This window comes from Sminthopsis crassicaudata, chromosome 1, assembly GCF_048593235.1.
Source record: "Sminthopsis crassicaudata isolate SCR6 chromosome 1, ASM4859323v1, whole genome shotgun sequence".
NCBI classification, from domain to species: Eukaryota; Metazoa; Chordata; class Mammalia; order Dasyuromorphia; family Dasyuridae; genus Sminthopsis; species Sminthopsis crassicaudata.
In genome coordinates, this window is record NC_133617.1 from 10,853,005 (window position 1) to 10,870,489 (window position 17,485).

Here is a 17,485-nt window from a genome sequence, read left to right on the forward strand (position 1 = left end):
TAATAACTGCTTGTTGACTGACTGGTTGATTGAGTCACCCAAGGAGTTTATAGGAGACAAAATCCAGGCAAGGAGATGATTTAAAAAAAAAAAAAAAAAAAAAAAGCATGACCTTAGATGTCCATACACAAATGTACAAAATAAGAGGAAAAAAGCCAAATGAAGTGGAAATACTAATGCAAAGAGGCCAATTTGACCTCAGAGGTGTCACTGAGATGTGGTGAGATGAGTGAGAGCCACATTAGAATGTGGTTCTAGATTCTGGAAAACAATCTAGAACTCTGCCCAAAGGATTATCCAAAGGTTTTGGAGTGGGCATATGTTAGGTTCTTACTAAGTGCTAAGTTGGTAGTTAAGAGGGAACTTCAGGGAAGCTCGAGGAGATTCAGAGCCAGGATTCAGGAAGAAGAGGATGAGATTCTGCCTTTGCTCTGGCTGGAGGCTCCAGAAGCTTCCCGAGAAACCTGCTCACAGAGAAGGACTTGTGGGTACTCCCAGGGGCTTGTGGGAATTACTTACAACCAATGAACTTGCTGCTTTTAAAGGTGTGAATTCTGAGCTAGAGAATTGTTAACTACCAACTTAGCACTTAGTAAGAACCTAACAGGCATACCATACCCTTTGATCCAGCATTGTCTCTACTGAGCCTGTAACCCAAAGAGAACATAAATAAGGGAAAAGACCCACGCAGGCAAAAAATGTTTGTAGTGGCAAGAAACTAGAAACTGAGTGGATGCCCATCAGCTGGGGAGCGGCTGAGTGAGTTATGGTAAATTAATGTGATGGGATATTATTGTTCTGTAAGAACCAATCAGCAGAATGATTTCAGAGTGGCCCCCAGGGGAGACTTCCAGGAACTGATGCTGAGGGAAGTGAGCAGGACCAGATCATTATACATGGCAACAGCAACAATGATAGACTTAGCTCTTCTCAGTAATTCAGTGATCCAAGGCAATTCCAATAAACTTTGAATGGAAAATGTTACCCACAGCCGGAAAAAACTAGGGAGACTCAATTAAAATCAAACCCCTTTGATTGTCATCCTTTCTTGCAGTTTTTCCCCCTATTGTTCTGTTTTTTTCTCTCCTAACATGACTCAAGTTGAAATATGTAAAAAACATGAACATACATGTATAACCTAAAAAAAATAAAATTTTAAATTAAAAAACAAAAAGATTGTGGTTCTGGAATGGTTTATCCTATACAGAAGAAATGGAGGGTGGCGAGGAGTAGCAAAGCGAAGTGTGAAGAAGCATTATATGTTAAGAAAATAAACACTTGTGATTCAGAAATTCAGACAGTATAAGGGAATGCATGGTAGCATCCATTTTGGGGAATAGCAAGAGAGGCAGAAAAGGAGACCATATTGTTAGCAGAAAACACAACAAAATACCTGAAGAAAAAGAGAAGTAGGCCGAAATCTGGAGAGGCTTTCCAAAGCTATAGCACCTGGTGATGGGTACATGTCAATGACCCCAACATCTGCTAGAATTCTATCAAAACTAGACCAGCTAATAATTTCTTGACTTGCTTTAATTAGAATTTCTTCCTTCAAAAGGTGAAGGGGACAACAGATGGGAATTTTATATTCTGGATCTCCCCAGTAGGAGAATCTGGCTGGAAATAATGGGAACCCTTTGGGAAAGTACCACTCTAAATATATAACTTGGGAGAAATAGACAAAAGATCAAAACAGTCTGACGTGCCCTGAAAATTTTGGGAGAGCAGATTTCAAAGAGTTCAAGAAAAAAAAAAAATAGGATTGCATAAAATAAAATTCTACAGAGAGATCATCCAGGGAGAGATGGGAAGTTTTCGAGGATGAAATTCTGAAGGCACAAAAATCCAAGCACAACAGTAGCAACAATGTCTGGAAACCTGGCTCCTGAGAAGGTAGGTTAAGGCTAAGGGATCTCTACGGCTCAGGAGTTCTGAGCATCAGAAGGTTATATTCAGTAAGGGCCTTCAGAATTAATCAGTTAAGGCAATCAGGCAATATCAGATAAGTCTTTGGATTTGGGGAGTCCAGCAGATTTTGTAAAGAAAGTCAAATAGTTCTAGGTTATAAAGAGAGAAATCAAAGTCCCTGTGTCTATCACTGTGGCAAATTTTTTGAGTATGTACTCCTAAAATCTATCTTTCTTGCAAATTATAAGCATGTCCTAATGTGTGAACATATTATGCAGAATTCTAAAAATACACAAAAGGAGAAATTAAAGGAGGAAATAAAGAGGAAATAAGCCATATTTTAAGCATTTTTTTTATTTATAATAGAACAAAAATATTTTCACTCACTTAAAATTTTTGGCAATAATTTTTATATCTTTTTAAAAAATCTTGGCTTAGCAAGATTGTGCAGTTCCTACAGAAAATTAATTGAAAGGCCCAGTTTTCAAATGCATTTATTTATATACTTGGTTTGAATGGTTATCACTGCAGAAAAAGATGTGGCAAAGATCTAGTTCCAAAGAGAAAAGGTGCCAAATTAATCATGAGGAGTCTTTTTCCAACACCATCATAATGTAAAAGGTTTGTAGAAATCCGGCTAGTAAATTTCCATCTTCCCTGATGTTAATCAACTAGTTGTTATTGCAAAGAAATGGGAAGATGTTGCTTTTTGAGTCTTTCCAAATGGTTCAAAACAAACTAACACTTATTCAGGACAATCGGGTTAGGAAATTTTGGGTGGCAAATGCTCAGATAGGACTAAGATCATTTTCTGGAACAAAAGCTTTGTTTTTAAATGTGCTCATTTTGATCACTTCATGCTACCATTAACTAAAAATTCAAGGTATAAAGGAGTGAGGGACATTGTTAATGAAAATATATGTAAATCCACATTTCAAATAATCTTGATCATTTCTGATTGTTTTTATCCAATTTCTTATCTGATCAGATATTTTTATCTCACAAAATGGCTTAGAGCCTGTACTAGGAGTAGATTCATTAGCTCTGCCATTGTTTGTTTGTGTTTGAATTATTAGTATCATTTTCTATTCCCGGTTTCTTTGTAAGAGTCTTTTTAAACCGTCTATTTATTTTGTGCCGGCTACTTTCTTTCAAACTAGATAGATAATTTGTAAATCTGCTTATGGGGGAATACTACAATATGATGAAAGCAAACAAATGAGTGGGGTGCCCTTGTCAAATCTCCACTTTTCCTACAGGAAACACCAGGCCAATGCCAACCATGTACAAAATATTAATGAGATTTAAGTTTTTTAGATCTTAAACTAAAAATTATAAACATGAGGGCTAATATTTTTCCCTCCATCTCAATGGATGACCTTGCAGACTCCCTGTGAATGTGCACCTTCCCATTTGGAAACCAACTAATCTAAAGAAAACGATGTGCTTGCACAGGATACTCTCCAATAACTTCGATTTCAAAGAGATAGAAGATATAGGTGCTGTATACATTAAAGAGCAGATAATGGAGCATTAATACAAAAGCATGGTATGTAGGGATATGTGCTTAAGCTTAATGTTCAAAGAATATATGAAGATGTATAGAAGATACAGGTTATGTATACATTAAAGAGCAGATAATGGAGCATTAATACAGAAGCATGGCATGTAGGGATATGTGGTTAAGCTCAAAAATAAGTGAAGGCTGGTGGAGAAGCTAAGGAATGAATACATATAAAAAAGGTTCGTTGCTTTATGCTAGATGGGGAGGGGGGAACAAAGAGAATTTTTTTAAAAGGCCACACTATTATTTGAGGAAATTGGGAAAACAGAACAAAGGGCAGCTGGCTCTTCTATTGCTTCTGTTTTCTCTGCCAAGGGAAACATCTTTGGACAGGAAAGTGCAGGACAAAAATAGCACATAGGGTATTACAAGCATAACCCCGATAAATTAGGAAATAGGAAGGTTGCCTTAGAGGAGTTCAAGGGACTTGCAAGAGCTGTGTCAAACCTGTGGTGTCCCCCCCACCCCTACCACTGACCAGGATTTGTGAATCAAGGTTGGGCAATTAGAAAGGAATCTTAAAGGGACCCCAACCCTCATCATCACCACCACCACTCCTCAGGGTGATCCAAACCAAATTGAAAGTAAATGGAAACCATGTAGCAAAATAAAAAGAAATACAATCAAATGTAAAGAATCACATTTTAAGAAAAAGTTACTCTGTCGCCTCCTTCTTTCTGAATTGGACAGCCCCAGCCTGGGGAAATAGAAGTAAATGACATTAAACCACAGTCACTGAAGTTGGAAAGATCACGGAGAACTGTGGCTGTGCCAGAGAATTGGAAAAGGACAAAGGTCAACCCGGTACTCATGAAAAAGGCCAAGGGACAAGTCTGCAAACTACATGTTTGTGAGCCTGTCGTTTATTCTGATCATTTTTTTTTTTCCCCAAACCAAGACCAAATGGCACACCTGGGCAGTCCAGCCAGCCAAAAGGCCCCGAGGGAGAGAAATCAAGCCAGTCAAACCGCCCCTGCCGCCCTCAGATCCTGGCCCATCATGGGCGCCGTACCCAAGCACCCATGATGGCTGTCTCCCTACCTCTCCTCACCCCCATCTATTTCCTCTCAGCAAAGATTCACGTGGAGAAGGGTCTAATATACCAGCCCCACCATTGTCACTGACCCTAGATCCAAGGTCCCAAGCCCTGCTTCTGGTGGAGGGAAGGAGGAAGCAGTCCTTGGGTGTGCTCCAGCCCCTAAGACTGAGGACCCCAAAAGAAGAGTCTCATCAACTAATTCAACATCAGAACTGAAAGGGGTTTTTGGTGGGAATGATACTAGAGAAGATGGCTTCCCATCAAGCCCTAAAGAAGCTGAGATCCTTCCTCCAGCTTGTGGCAAGTTAGCTGGTCCAAGAGTCATTTGTAAGAGTACTTTGTCCTAGTAAGAGCTTAAATGCTTTTTCTTTCCTGGGCCAAGCTGGCCCTTATCTAAGGGATAAGAGACCAGAGCCATATCAAAAGGAGGCGGAAGGAATGGCCATCCCGAGGGACTTGGGGGAAGCAGAGGGGGGTGCTGGGCTCCTCAGCTAGCAGGATTGGCTCTAAGTTACCTGACCTTTTTCTGAATGACTTGGGCAAAGGCCTAGAGAGTCAGCTTATTAACTGGCAGATACCCAGAGCTGCAGGGGATGGCCGGCACATGTCATGACAGAGTCAGGATCCAAAAAGATCTTGGTGGCCTAGAACCCTGAGAAGGCGGTGACCTTTAAAAGAAAGAACCAGAAAATCAGACTTGGGTCTTTACAAGAACCAGATTAGGAAGGTCTGGCTAGAGAGAGCAGATCATCCAAAGAAGCCTTTCATGGATTACTAACTCAAGGCAGCCAAAAAAGCAACCTACTTATATCTTCAGCTTGAGTAAGAAGCATTATGTCCACAGCTGGAGGGTATTATTATTAAGTTTTTACTATTATTAGGTATTTAACATTACTTATTAGGTGTTTACTATTAGCTAGTACTAATTTTTTTTTTTAACTAATATTATGCCTTTTTATTTTTTCCTTTTTTCCCCCATGAGGCAATTGGGGTAAAGTGACTTGGTCAGGGTCACACTTTTTTTTTTTTTTTTAAACACTTGACCCTTAGAGTTTTGGGAGGCAGGAGCTATTATTATTATTATTATTATTATTATTATTATTATTATTATTATTATTATTATTATTCCCTTTTTATAGCTGATGAAACTGAAGCAAACAGGGTGACCTGCCCAAGGTCACACAGTAAATGCCTGAAGCTGCATTTGAACTCAGGTCTTCTGATTCCAAGCCCAGCTTTCTATCCATCAAGGACCCTCCGCTGGCTTGAGAGTGGGGAGGGTGAGAAAGAGAGGGTACAGTCAAAATCCCACTGCCCTCTGCCCTGGGTATACCACACACAGAGGAGTACACTCATATCTGGGTGCCAGAGTTTAGGAAAAAACATTAATAGGCTGGACAATGTCCAAAGGAAGACATCTAAGAAGAACGTGTACTGGAGCTATTTAATTGGGAGAAGTTATGACACAGGAAGGAGAGAAAGATGGAAAGAAGGCAAAGGAGAGGGAAAGGGAGGAGACAGAAGGGAGAGAAAAATAGAGGGAAGAGCTCTCTTCATTTATGTGATGGGCTATGGAAAAAAGGCTTACTTTACTAGACCCTAGAAATAATCCAGGGCCTAATAGCAGTGTCTTATTCATAGCAGGTACTTTAAAAACTGTTTAAATGAATTAAATTGAGTGTGAGCCAGAGTTGTAAAGGGGCAAGTGAGGGATGGGTCCCGACTGGGCTCCCTGCAGCGGCCTCCAGGCAAAAGCTGGCTGACCTTGTACTGTTTTTGTTCAGGAATGAGCTGACCTCTTTTTTTCTTTTTTTCTGAGGCTGGGGTTAAGTGACTTGTCCAGGGTCACACAGCCAGGCAGAGTTAAGTGTCTGAGACCACATTCAAACTCGGGTCCTCCTGAGTCAGGGCTGGGGCTCTATCCACTGCGCCCCCTGGCTGCCCCCTGGCCTCTCATTTTAATGATGAAGAAATCAGGTCCGAGGCACCAGTGACTGGCCCATGATCATTAAGCAGTTAGAAGAAGGTATGAGATCTGAACCGGGGCGTCCTGGAGCAGTAAGCTGTGGTCGGAGAGGCCGGGGCTCCAGCATCACCTGGCTGCTGTCCATCTGACCCTGGGCCTGTCACGGGGTCTACACAGGGGAAGACCTCTGAGATCCCCTCATGCCGGGGCTGCGTGACCCTGGGCAAGTCACATAACCCCAGACTCAGGAAAAAAAATGAGAAGGGGCGGGCGCGGGCCGTGAGGGCCGTTCCCAGGTGTGGCCCGTGCCCACATCTGCGTCGCTCCCTCTCCCGGCTCTCACATGCTCTGTTGGTTTCCTGAGGTATCTGAATGTCACAGAAACCCCACGAACTACATGCTACAGGTGGGTGTCTCATCTGAAAGGCAATAACACGATTCAGAAGCTTGGGTGAGTTATAGGAAAGTCAGCTTTAGCAATAACCCATTATTATTCCCTGAACCTCACAATCTCCCTGGGCGCTCCCTGAGCCTCAGTTTCCTTTTCTGTAAAGGGGGACAAGCACCGGCGGCCCGCCGCCTGCCAGACTGTGCTGAGACTGATCCAAGATGGCGCCGTTAAGGGACCAGAATCCATCTCTGTGGTCAAAGTCGCCCTGATCCCTTTAAAGTCACAGGCCGAGATGGGTGTGGCCAGTGGGTAACAGACGCGTTTCAGGGGGTGAATTTCAGGGGGTGAGCATGGCTGAGCCTCCCAGGGCCCACGTGGTCGTCTTTACGGTAGGGAAAGACTGGGGAAGGCCCCGGGCTCCGACCCACGCAGAACTTGGGGCCACTTTGTGCTGGAGTGACTCTGAGGGAGCCCCCGAAGAGGAAGAGCGCCTCCAAGGATGCAGTCACGGGTGCAGACCCTCCCCGTCCGGCCTCAGTTTTTTCATCTGTATTACGGGACCACAGCACAGCCAGTGTTAGATCATATTACTGTAACGGAGTATGATAGTGTAACAATCACCTGGGGGGGGTCAGCGCCCACAATTCCTACTTCACAGGGCTGTACCTCAGTTATCCCCAATGGGACAAAGGAGCTAAAGTCCAGCGCTCTGCACCGTCTCCACAATAACATACACCCACAAGTACAATGTAACAGTGTGTATAAAATAACTGTAATTTGGGAACGCTCGGGGTAGTCCTGCGGCTGGGCGCAGGAGGAGCTGAGTTCGAATCCAGCCTCGGACTCGCACTGGCTGGGTGACCCTGGACGAGTCACTGCGCACAGCCTCAGTTTCCCCACCTGTGAAATGGGCATGCCGCCGCCGCCGCGGCCCCTCCCTCCTCAGGCATGCGGACAGATGTCACCGCGGCTATTATTAGGACGACGAGGACAAACGAGCCCGGCCCCGTCCCGCCCCGCCGGCGCCGGGAGGTCCCGAAAGCGCCTCGGAAATGCCAGGAATCGGGCGAAGGCTTTCCCGGGCGCTCGGGTCACCTCCGGGCCCGCCGGCCAGCGCCGATCCGCACACACTCACCTCCGCCGCCTCCTCCGCGCAGTCCCCTGCTGTCAAAACCGCTCTGACTTCCGGCCGCCTTCTCCCGGAGTCCGCCCCTCCTGGGACTGTGCATTGGACCCGCCCCCGGGCTCTCTATTGGTGGGACGGAGGAGAAGGCGGAGTCACAGTCCAAGTCAGATGTCGATTGGTCAGAGCTTCCGCCGTTCAGCCAGCCTCGGGCCCCTCCTCCCTGCCCTCTGTACAGAGCCTCGCGCTGGCGGTTGACCCTGGGAGCTTGAAAGGGGCGGGGCGAGATGAGGGGCGGGACCGAAGGGCGGGGCGTGCGAGGTGAGGGGCGGGGAGGAAGAAAGGAAATAGACTAGCTGTGGGTGAAATCTACCACCTTTGAGTGGAATCTATGAAACCTCGTGGGGGGAGGAGATTCCACCCTGCGGTGCGGAAACAAATCCCGGAGAACAATAAACTTGGTCCGGGACGATCCCGGGGGACGCGCCGCGGTCCCTGAGCGCTCACACCCTGCTGTGCGGGCTGTGGGCGGCCGGGGGGCAGCCCACCCCACGGGGTGGGGGCGGGGGTGAACCCCACGTGAGGCTTCATCCCCGAATGAGGTGAAGAACCCCAGCTTCGGGAAAACGAGACCCAGCCAGGGAAATAAACCCAAACGAGAAGAATCACAACGGGGACCAAACCCTGAGGGAAGAAGCCCTAGTCCTGGGGAAAATGAGTCCCAGGGAGGGAAAGAAAGCAGAGTGGAGGGAAGGCATCCCACGGGAGGTAATGACCCTGACGAAGGAGGAATGGACCGGCTCTAAAGGGAAAGAACTCTGCCGGGACTGGGAGGACCATTTTGAGGGGAGGACTATTTGTGAGGAAAGGAGGAGTCTGCAGAACAATCACCCAGCTCTGGGCCAGGGGTCTTTCTACAAAGAAAATAAAGGGAGTCGTTCCTCCGCGACAGAAAGAAAGCCCTATAATGGGCTTCCGTGTCCTTGAGGAAAATGAGCCATAAGGAATTGAAATTCGACGGGGGAAACAGCCCCATTCGGAGGAGAACTTCCTGTGAGCCCACAACGCCATCTCTGAGGGCGCTTGGGGGAGGCTGCTGCCTGACCTGGGATTCTGTTCTGAAACCCCGTCGGTGAGGGAAATACCCCGTCTCCAAGTGTGAGAGACTCCGGGCCGCGAGGCGGCCTCTCACGGGAGGAAACCGAGCAGCCGGCCTGTCCAGATTTAAAGAAATGGCCCCTGTTGCATCTGGGAGAGTTCCCAGGTTAGGAGGGAACCTTGACCCAGGGCTAAATAAAGAAATTCTGAATTTAGGTAAATAAACCTCGGGGTAAGGAACACTTGGGCTCTTAATCCCTAGGGAAACATTTAGTCTGCCAAGAGACTGTCTCCATCCCCGGGGGAATAACCCGGGCCCTATTTCTGAGGAGCTTCCTACCTCTAAAGCGACCTCCTGACCTCGAGGGAATCCCAGATAGAGACTTGTCTCGGAGGGATCCATCCTCCCTAAAGCCATCCCGGAAGGTGTTCTGTCCCGGAGACAACTCCACTCTGAAGTGCGCATGCCTCGTCTCATTGCGAGGGTTCGGGACCCGTAGCTCCTCTCCGAGGCGGCCCCCACCGCCCTGCCCCACTTCCGAGGAAACCTCCGAATGAGTTTCGGAAATGAGCCCAGTCTTGGAGGAAGAGACCTCTCTGGAACATGCGCTGAGTCTGTGTCTGAGGATCCTTGATCCTAAGGGGAAACTTCACTTAGGGCCTTCTCCTTCTGGCCCCCACCTCAGGGAGTAGGGTGTGCTTTCCTGAGGGGTCTTTAGGGAGGATCTGGAAGGCTATCCATGCTTCTGGACAGCTGGATTGGAGGTGAAGAAACAAAATATCTTACCAAGAACTCCACCGACTCACTGATGAATGCAGGGAAGATTTATTTATATACTGGTAAGAATGTGAATGAGATGAGGTGAGATCTTTCAAGACAGTTGTGAAAATCGAGTAAGGCGTCATCTACTTCAGAGTTTGAGTAGGCCAGAAGGACTCTGAACATGGAGTCAAGGGCATAATTGCGGTCCCTTCTCATGATATCTCCTCCCTATTTCAGCCAAATATGGGCAACTATGTACTTATTGGTCAAGTTCAATTTCGTGGGCAGATCTCGTGTTTAGAATGTAAGACTCTCAGCCAATGAGGATGAAGGCCAGTGGTGGGAGGGGGTGTTTTGCGTTAGGGATAAAAGGGGCTGTCCTGCCCACAGGAGGCGCTTCCTCTCTTCTTCGATTGTCTGCTGGAAGGCCCTTCTGGAGAGAATGTACAATAAACTTTGATTTTCTCTAGAGCTCTCTCCAGCTTTTTTTATTAAATGGTGACCCCTCACCATTTCTGTACCACACAAATGGATGCTAGCATGTATATATATATATATATATATATATATATATATATATATATATATATATATATATATATATATATATATATATATATATATATATACATATATATATATAGTATTTAATATATACTCTAATATATTGAACATGTATTGGTCAACCTGCCATGGGGGGGGGGGGAGGTGGGGAAAAATTAGAACAAAAGGTTTGGCAATTGTCTATGTTGTAAAATTACCCATGCACAAAACTGGTAAATAAAAACTATTAAATTAAATAAATAGATAGATAGATAGAAAGATGGATAGATAAAGATAAATGAGAAAGAATGGATGCTAGGTTAGTAGACACACTTTAGAAACTCCAAAGGCAGGATTTTATTTCTTATCCAGAGATTCAACTCCTTCCCATCCGTTTGTCACACAGGGAAAAAGAGTTCCAGGCTGGGGGAAGAGCAGAAACCAGTGGCCATGTCCTAAATAGTTTTGGAGGAGTGAATCGGCCTAGGGAGAAGTCCATGGCTGCTTTCTCCCCATAAAGAGAGCAAGTTTTACCCTGGAGAGTATTTCAGCCTCCTGGTGGAGAGTCTGCCTCCAGCACTGAGGCTCTCTCTAGAACCCTGGAAACTGAGGCAAAAAGGATGAAGTGACTTGTCTGGGAGCATACAGTAATGCCTGAGGCCAGATTGGAACTCAGCTGGTCTCCCCGGTGCACTATGGCGCCACCTGGAGTTCCCTTCCTCGCCTCCACCTCAAGTTCTTTCAATCTTTTGTTTCAAATTTCAGTTATTATTATGTATCTGTAGTTGGCAACAAGCTTTCTCGTGTGTATCCCTGACAGTCACACCCCTAAATACAGGACCAGGAGGCAGAGCCAAAATATTCCTCTGAGGAGGGATGACACTCCAATATGTTAAGGGTGCTTAGCAGAAGAATTGATCAAAAATAATCTCTTAGGCAAGCAGAAAGTAGGATCAGTTCAGTTCCCTAGTCCCACCCTCTAAAAGAAATCCAGACAGAAATCCAAGTTGTATCAAGACCCTGAGGCTAAATTTTCCCTATAAAACAACCCATGTCCCATGGATTTGTTGCTACTGTGTGGTACAGAAATGGTGAGGGGTCACCATTTAATTAAAAAAAAAAAAGCTGGAGAGAGCTCTAGAGAAAATCAAAGTTTATTTTACATTCTCGTGAGAAGGGCATCCCACCTTCGAGCAGACAATCGAAGAAGAGAGGAAGCGCTTCCTGTGGGCAAGAGAGCACCTTTAATCCCTAACTCAAAACACTCCCTCCCACCACTGACCCTCATCTTCTTTGGCTGAGAGTCTTACATTCTAAACGAGAGATCTACCCACGAAATTGAACTTGATCAATAAGTACATAGTTGCCCATATTTGGCTGAAATAGGGAGGAGATATCATGAGAGGGGACCGCAATTATGCCCTTGACTCCATGTTCAGAGTCCTTCTGGCCTACTCAAACACTGAAGTAGATGACGCCTTACTCGATTTTCACAACTGTCTTGAAAGATCTCACCTCATCTCATTCACTACCTTCTTATGGGTCGGCCCACTATAGCACTCTGCTTTCCCCATGCCCTTTCCTATTGCCACGTGGCATCTCCCCTAATTCCACTCTGCTTCCCAACCCCACTTCTCCTCCTAACCCCTAACTCTTTTGGGGTGCTGAGTCCCTCTCAGGATTTAGCCTGCCAGCTGAGGACATGCCCCAACCTCATGGGGTACTCCCTCCCTACTGGGTAATTTAGGAGTTCCAGTGAGGAACTTGTCTTTCATATGCTCTCCCACTCTACTTCATATTTACCTTCCCCGTGTCTATTGATTCCCTTCATTTTGTCTGCAACTTCTTCCCTAAACAAATCTACCTTTTGCCAAAGAAATTGGCCAATGAGAATTCTTCACTTGACTGAACCCCAACTTTTGGTGCCTGCTGTAGAGGGCCATGGATAGTTTTGGAATCTTGGGCGATGTATAAGATCCTTTAGTCCAGTAAAAGGAATCCTGCTGACAGTGTCTGGTTTGGCTCCCCATCTCCCCCAAGGAATCTCAGCCTTCCTGAGAAGTGGAGGGGGAGGGTGACAACTTGTGTTATAATTAAAGCAGAGTGATACCAAGTGGCAAAGAGACATCTACACACAGTAGCAAGTTGTTTATGTGGTCCTGTACGCACAGTGTGCTATAGTTATGGAAGGGTATTAGAGTATGTAAGACTGAGAGAATTTGGAATAAACGAACTCCATGTTTGACCATCCACATGGGTCCCGCCTCTTCACTCCTCTCCCAAGATCAAGGACTCAGGCTGGTACCGAGATCTTCCAGAGAGCTAGTCTGGACATTACAGCCTGCCATCATTTGGCAACAAATCCTGCATCACAGATCACATCAAGTACCTGCTAATATCTCTTCTATGACAGAACAAAATAAATTGGAGAAAACACAACCAGGATATACTAAGAGTCTGTCTCAATTGCTGTGGCATCCCTGTGCCTTAGAGGTGGAAGTTTTGAGTGCTGAGTTTAAAACAAAAATTTGTTAACTTCAAATTAGTGATTTTAGTGAACTTGCTGTTTGATCTTGAACAATTCACCTCTCCTCCACGGTTCATGCAGATTAGGGACTTCTTGAGTCTGATGTGTGATTGGAAAGGAAGAAGTATAGATTGTTCAAATTCCCTCCCTCATTTGACAGATGATGGCACCAAGATTCAGAGAAGAAGGAAGATTTATCTGGCAAGGTCATTCAGAAGGTCGGGAGTAGAAAAGTTTCCTGTTTCTGGTCCAATGCTTCTTTTATTCTCTCAATGGACAGACAAGTGGATGGACAGATGGATAGCTATATGGATGGATAGGTGGATGGATGAGTGCATGATTGAGCAGATAGATAAGTGGATAGATAGATAAGTGGATAGATAGATGGATAGATCGATAGATAGATAGATCGATCGATCGATCGATAGATAGATAGATAGATAGATAGATAGATGGATGGATGGATAGATGGATAGGTTGATAGAATGTTAGATGAGGGGATATATAGATAAATCAGTAGAAGAATGGACAGATGAGTGGGTAGATAGATGGATAGATAGATAAATGGATAGGTTGATTGGAAGATGATTAGATAGATGGAATGGTGAAGGGATATATAGATTAAATATACCAGTAGAAGAATGGACAGATGAGTGAATGGATGGATAGGTGGATACAAATAGATAGATGAACAGAAAGACAAGTATGAAAGAAGTTATTGTTAATAACCAATGATTTGGGAAGATACAGAGTCCCCCCCCCCTTTTTTTTTTTTTCCAAAGTAATGATTTTAAAAGTTCAGTCTCTTGAAGGACATTGATGATAATGAGGTTGAACTAACTTTCTCATTCAGATTTGTATGGTGTAAGTATTGTGCTCTGCTCAGGCTTGAGTGGGGCACAAATTCTTTAAACAGATCACTCAAGTCTGGGATTAATTTTAAAAGTAAATGACTTAATCAAAGGTCAGGTCCAGTCCTTAGTTGAAATATTCATTCTCTCATTAATTGTTAACCAGCCAAGGTTGATTCCCACCCTAGGGAACATCTACTCTTCAAGGGTATATAAACTGTGAGCGACTCCAGGATTGTCTTTAGTCTAAGAGAGCAACTGACCATCCTTTTATTAAAATGTTGGCATTATTAATCAAATTATTAAATTGCTGACATTAAATTATGTCTCTCCAAGCTATTTAATACCCACCTCTGGATGGATAGATTAATGGATGGATAGATAGATGGATTGATAGGGAATGTGTAGATTGCAATGTGGATGGACAGATGACTATGTAGATACATGACTAGATGGATGGATAGACAGGTAGAGACAGACGTACAAATAGATACATAGATACCTAGACAGATGGAAGAATGAATGGACAGATTAATAAATGGACAGATAGAAAGATAAATGGATGAACAGATGAGTGGATAAATGGATGGGTAAGTGGATGATTAGAGGGATAGATGAGTGAAGAAAGAGAGAGAATGAAACAGACAAGAGCACTGTGCCAAGAATTCAGAATATGAATACAAGCAAAAAAAGACAGACCGTGTCCTTAAGAAGTTTATATTCTAATGCGATGTAAAAGGGGAAACAAAGTCAGGGTTGTGAAGATGTCCAAAAGGTAGCATAAAACCTGCTTCTGAGCAATATAAAGGTGAAGAGGTAAGGTCCACGTTCTAGGGGAAGAGAGATGGAGATGAGGAAAGGTTGGCTTCTGGTTTTAGTGAAAAGAGTTCCTGGACCGGGTCAGGATGGGTTTGAGCCCAGGCTCTGCCCTTTACTAGCAGTGTCACAAGTGATACAGCTATTCCATACCCCAGAGGGAAGCTGGGAAGAAAACACTTTAACTGCAGAGTAATGGAAGTTAGGAAGGGATCTTTTGAGTAGCCCACAAAGCTGGTAAGCTTCTGGTATGGGACCAGCAATGGGCAATTCATCTGTTGAAAGACCACCACAGGCAAATATGGAACTGCAGCAACTCGCAAAAATCATCCATTAAACTGGAGAGATGATGATTCCCATCCCTGGAGGGAGCGTCCACAGCTTGTTAGTGTTGTTAGTTTTATCATTACCTATTACCAAGATATCACAAGGCTATGGCTGGGTCCCTCTCCAGAATATCTGCAGGCCTTCTCATCCCTATTCTGAAACTTCTGATTGATACTCTCACGTCTAGGGGCCATCGGGAAACAGTAAAAGTGAAAACTCCAACCTGAAGAACAGCAGCAGGCATCGAGGAAGCTAAGAAGCTGGGTTACCCATTGTCCACAAGGCCGGGGCAGATTTGCAAAGAGTTTTTGGGATCATAGGTCAGGACACAAAGAAACACCATGATCAGTGGTGCCATCTTGGAATTGAAAGGATAATAATTTTATAAATATGTAAACTTATTGGGGAAATTCATGACTGGAAAAGAATTGAATGGGGGTATTTGTGTGCTCCAGAGCTGCACATGGTCCATACCAACGATGCCTTTACCAGATTTACAGAGGTTAGTTGGGTGTGTGTGTTTTAATGGTGCTATAACTTAGGGTTGAGGTATAAGAAAAGGACAAACTGGGGCAATGAATAGAGCATTAGTCCTGAAGTCAGGAGGAACTGAGTTCAAATCTGGTCTCAGACACTTAAGGCTTCTTAGCTGTGTGACCATAGGTAAGTCACTTAACTCCAAATGCCTAAGAAAGGAAGGAAGGAAGAAAGGAAGAAAGAAAGAAAGGAAGGAAGGAAGGAAGGAAGGAAGGAAGGAAGGAAGGAAGGAAGGAAGGAAGAAAGAAAAAGAAAGAAAGAAAGAAAGAAAGAAAGAAAGAAAGAAAGAAAGAAAGAAAGAAAGAAAGAAAGAAAGAAAGAAAGAAAGAAAGAAAGAAAGAAAGAAAGAAAGAAAGAAAGGAAAGGAGGGAGGGAGAGAAAAGGGAGGAAAGGAGGGAGGGAGAGAAAAGGGAGGAAAGGAGGAAGGGATGAAAGAAGGAAGGAAGGAAGGAGGATAAAGAAAAGGACAAACTGAGGGCTGAATGTTAAAGGAACCAATGCAAGGACTCAAGTGCCTCATGGAAATTTATGAATGAGAAGGCATCCTGGCAGGGATTAGAGGAAGTGACCACAGTGGGTAAAATCATAGATTCATTGATCTATCTGGGTATGTAAAAACAATTTTAGACAGGGCAATAGTAATTTCTATTTGCAGAGAGGATGCATTGTGGGATATCCTTTGTTATTTGTCAATAAATATGTAGGGGGAAACAGTTGTGATGTAATGGAGAAAGCCCTACATTTGGACTCCAACCAGTCTGAATACAGGTTTCACCCTTTACAAGGTATGAGATCTTGGGCACTTCATTTAACTGCTCCCTGCCTCAGTTTCCCCCTATGTAAAATAGGGCTAATATACCTACCTTCACTTTGTTACAGGGGCAATGATGTATGTAAAGTGCTCTGTAGGCTTTAAAGCGGTACATAATTGTGAAAGTATCCATCACAGGAGGGAAGTCTTGTGTTCAATAAATGTCTGTTTGAAGGTGGTACGTTGATGAACTTTTTTTCATTTTAAAGTTAACCAGCAGGTCAGTCAGTATACAAATCAAGTAAAAATGGCTGGAACCAGAGTCTTTCCTCTTCTCCTCGAGGAAAGGTGGGGGAAGGTTGGGTATAAAGACCAAGAGGATTCTGGGTAGCAGAAAAGTCACCTTGGATAGACTTGGCCTGCTCCCCACTGTGCCCCAGGCTGGCTTGTTTGCTTTCACCTGGGAAAGAGCAAAGAGAAGTGAATTTCTCAGAGGTATTTGTGTGCTGTAGAGCTGCCCATGGGACCAGTTAAGTGGGAACATTGCTACTGGGCCTTCAGATCCATACCAATGCTTTCTTTACCTGATTTATGCAGGTTAGTTATGTGTGTGTGTGTATTTTAATGGTGCCATAACTTAGTTATAAAATAACGCCATGCCTTCTGGACTCCTTAATCAAGACCTCATGGGGTATTTGTTACCCATATTATAATCTATTTCTACGTTCTTAATAAACATGAAATGATAGCCCCCAATTCCAGGTAACAGTACTCTCTGCTCCCTCAATTATTCTGAGACCACTCTGTAGATAACTTCTCCTTTGCCCCACTTTCTACTCTGCTTATGTAGTCAATGTTTCTAAAATGCCATTTCATCTCTCTGGTGAACCAGAATTTACTAAGGAGGAAAAAGAAAAGGAAAGCTGCCTCCTCCCCCAGAAGACAGGGAATTCAGTCAATAAGCACTAATTAAGGGCCTACTGTGTACCAGGTACATGCAGTATGAGGCAATTAGGTGGTGCGGTGGATAGAGTGAAGTCTTACCTCAGATATGTGCTAGTTGTGTGAGCTTGGACAAGTCACTTAAAGTGTTTCTTTGTAAATTTCCTCTCTGTTAAATGGGGATGTGAGGGATGTAGAAGACCCTTACCCAAAATGACTACTCAGAGATCACTCAGTAGAAGGCAGAAAAATTGTTTATTGAAAACCTCTGGAGGATGAGCCGTCCCATCTCAAGAAAGAGAAAGCTCTTGGTAGGAGGGCTAAAGAAGTAGTAAAGAT

The 17,485-nt window shown here is 44.3% G+C and overlaps 1 protein-coding gene across 4 annotated transcripts in view; it reads right to left on the minus strand.

The window, feature by feature from the left end:
- TANGO2 (transport and golgi organization 2 homolog) overlaps positions 1-8,223 on the minus strand; it is a 148,487-nt gene extending 140,264 nt beyond the window's left edge. For 2 of the 4 annotated variants that reach the window (XM_074292857.1, XM_074292830.1), the window contains exon 1: positions 8,004-8,220. The gene's annotated coding sequence lies outside the window, so the exon portion shown is untranslated. Of the gene's footprint in view, positions 1-8,003 lie in introns of all 4 variants that reach the window. The other 2 variants (XM_074292867.1, XM_074292838.1) reach the window with 2 other exon arrangements.
- Positions 8,224-17,485: the final 9,262 nt, after the last annotated feature.